General features: G+C 38.0%; 1 long non-coding RNA gene across 2 annotated transcripts; it reads left to right on the top strand.

Moving 5' to 3' along the window:
* The first annotated feature begins 302 nt into the window (after positions 1–302).
* Positions 303–1941, top strand: LOC130543552 (uncharacterized). Of its 2 annotated transcripts, none has more exons than XR_008958999.1 (3): positions 303–385; positions 1218–1394; positions 1836–1941. It is a non-coding gene; the product is annotated as an uncharacterized LOC130543552 (long non-coding RNA). The 2 variants fall into 2 exon arrangements; XR_008959001.1 differs by having other exon boundaries at positions 1610–1941.
* Positions 1942–2678: the final 737 nt, after the last annotated feature.

The following is a 2678-nucleotide window of genomic DNA, read 5'->3' as shown; positions in this document are numbered from 1 at the left end:
GGGTCCCTACTCCTCCACCGTCTGTTTTCCCCTCTCCACTGCTTTCCAGTTTTTTTTTAAAGTTATTTTTTATCTTTCTGCTGTTTATTTGTTTAGTGAATTTCCTGAGCTGCGATGAGAGAGGATATGGGAATAGCCTCAAGTTAGAAACACCACAGTTCCTTCTGTCTTACTGAGGTTCAGTAATTTCTTTGGTAGATGATTGTCAGTTTGTTCTGAGGGGTTGGCTAATTTCTGGAATTATAAAATTATTGATTTTAGCTATTTTTCCAGGAATTTGTTTCTTTGGAACGATGGGTTCACTCTGCTCCTTACTTAACCATGAGGGATGTTGATCTACCACCAATACATCTTTTAAAAAATTAAAATATAATGGAATAGAATGGTAAGTATTTGTGCATTGCTTATAGTAATGTTAGGTATTGTTTTATGAAATTATTAATTCTAAATGTGTATATTTAATGCTTTGTAATGTAAAATGTACTTTTTACTGTGCTTCCTAATTTTTAAAAAGCCAGTATAATAATGTATGTTATATGAACCTAAGCATGCATCAGAATCACTTGGAGGGCTAATTAAAATACATGTTTCTGAGCTCCATATCATTGTTTCTGATTCAGTAGGTTGAGAAGGGGGTGAGAATTTGTATTTTAAAATCAAGTTCCCATATGATACTGCTGCTGCTGCTCTGACAACCACACTTTGAGAACCACTGCATAAGACCAATAGTTTTCAGTCTTGGTTGAAAATTAGAATTATCTATGAAAGTTTTAAAATATGAGGATGTCTAATCCCTACCTCAGACTAATTGAATTCTGATCTCTAGAAGTGGGGCACAACATTTCTGATGTACATAAGGAGTTGATCTCTGTACTAGATTTTGATTTTTTTAAGGTCAGGACTGAGTCTTTTGTCTTTTACCCTTGGTTTGACCTTATATAGGTATTCAATATATGTTGAATGAATTGTCTTAAAATGGTTCTTGAGTTTTCTAACCGTGGAGAACAGATTAGTCTTGGATGAGACAAGGTTTTAAAGATAAAAGGGGCAGACAGGGCTAGTGCTTTTCCAAATGAAGAATGCTGGTTCTATCCCTTCCTGTATCCCACATACAAAGAGGGACTTCAGGATTGTACCGGACTTATATCTATAAGAAATTATTACCCAGTGCAGGAGGAGTAAAGGAAACTTAAGTTGGTGATATCTTTTCAACACAGGTATGAAGAAGAGCCTATCCTGGATTTCTCTGCCATGGAACTTAAGAGAAAGGCTGATTTTTTCCATGGCCTGTTTTTATCTACCTCAGCATCTCCTATTCTCTAGTTTCCTTCTTTCTTCTGAAAGGAGCGCTGGTAACGGCAAAGGCTGCAGGGCTTCTGAAAACCAGACCCCAGGTGAGCAAATTTTCCCTCTGCCTTTCCTCATATTCAGCCTTGGTACCTGAGTTTGCCCTCAACTATTTTCTGTAGACTCTCTTTCTTGTAGAGTCCCCATGACTCAGCTCTGTCTCACGTACCTAGTCTCATCCTGTTACATAGTCACTATTTATGTGTTATTCTCTAGATGTCTTCCTAACAGTGATGTCACTATGTTAGTCACTGTTTTTTAGCTCTAACGTATCCTCGTGACATAGCTGGGAAGATGAACGCTACAAGGTAAGCCTCTTGACAGCAGTGTGCTTTTCCCATTATGTAGCCTCTTACAGACTTTTCCCTTTGTGATTGAGGCACATTAAGAGACTGTAACCCCTTTCCTGCCCATCCAGTGCTCATTAATATGGAAACTTTTGTCTTTCATTATGTAATCAAGCAATGTGGTTGTCCCTATTATCTTAGGACTGGGTGAAGCTCTGCATCTGCATCTCAAAGAGGATGAAAGGAGTCGACTTGACTCCTCCCAGAGGACTCTCTATGGGGATGTGATGCTGGAGAATTATGAAAACAGTCTCACTTGGTAAGACTTCCCTGTGTTCTATTTTAAGACTTGGGATAGTCTTCCTTTTTCCATATTTTATTTCTTTTCCCTTATCTATCTTTCATTATTAATTCACCCATTCAATATACATTGAGTGCCTACCATATGCAAAGCACTGTTCTAGGTTTCAGAGATATTAATCACCCTATATGAAATAACATCCCCATAATTCTGTGCTCCCTTATCCAGGTTTATTTTTTCTTCATCGGGTATTGCTGCTTTACATTTGTTTGTTCATTCATTATTGTCTGTCTCCCATACTAAAATAAGTCCCATGAAGGTAGAGACTGTCTGACCGATGTGTCCCAGATATATAGAATAATACCTGGGACACAGTAGATCCTAAAAAAAAAATGCTAACTGAATTCTGAGATAAAAGGCATTATCCTTGCCATTAATATATTTGTACTCAAGCAGCTCACAGTCTATAGGGGAGACAAGCAAAAATCACTGAAATACTTGTACTTTCCTTAGTACACTAGGCTCTCTAATACCAGCTGTCTTGCTCCTTTCTACCCATCCTTCAAGGTTTAGCATTTTATGTCTGCCTCCTTTCCATACATTCAACTAACATTTCCTGACTGCCTGCACTCTTCCAGGCACTATCATATTTGCTAGGGGACTGGAGAATGCTAAAAAGAATAAAAACATTCTGATCTCTGCCCCGACAGGAGCTTAGTTTAGAGAGGCATATAGACAAGGAC

Source organism: Ursus arctos, chromosome X, assembly GCF_023065955.2.
Source record: "Ursus arctos isolate Adak ecotype North America chromosome X, UrsArc2.0, whole genome shotgun sequence".
NCBI classification, from domain to species: Eukaryota; Metazoa; Chordata; class Mammalia; order Carnivora; family Ursidae; genus Ursus; species Ursus arctos.
The sequence above is the reverse complement of the archived record's forward strand: the minus strand, read 5'-3'. Positions and strand labels throughout refer to the sequence as shown.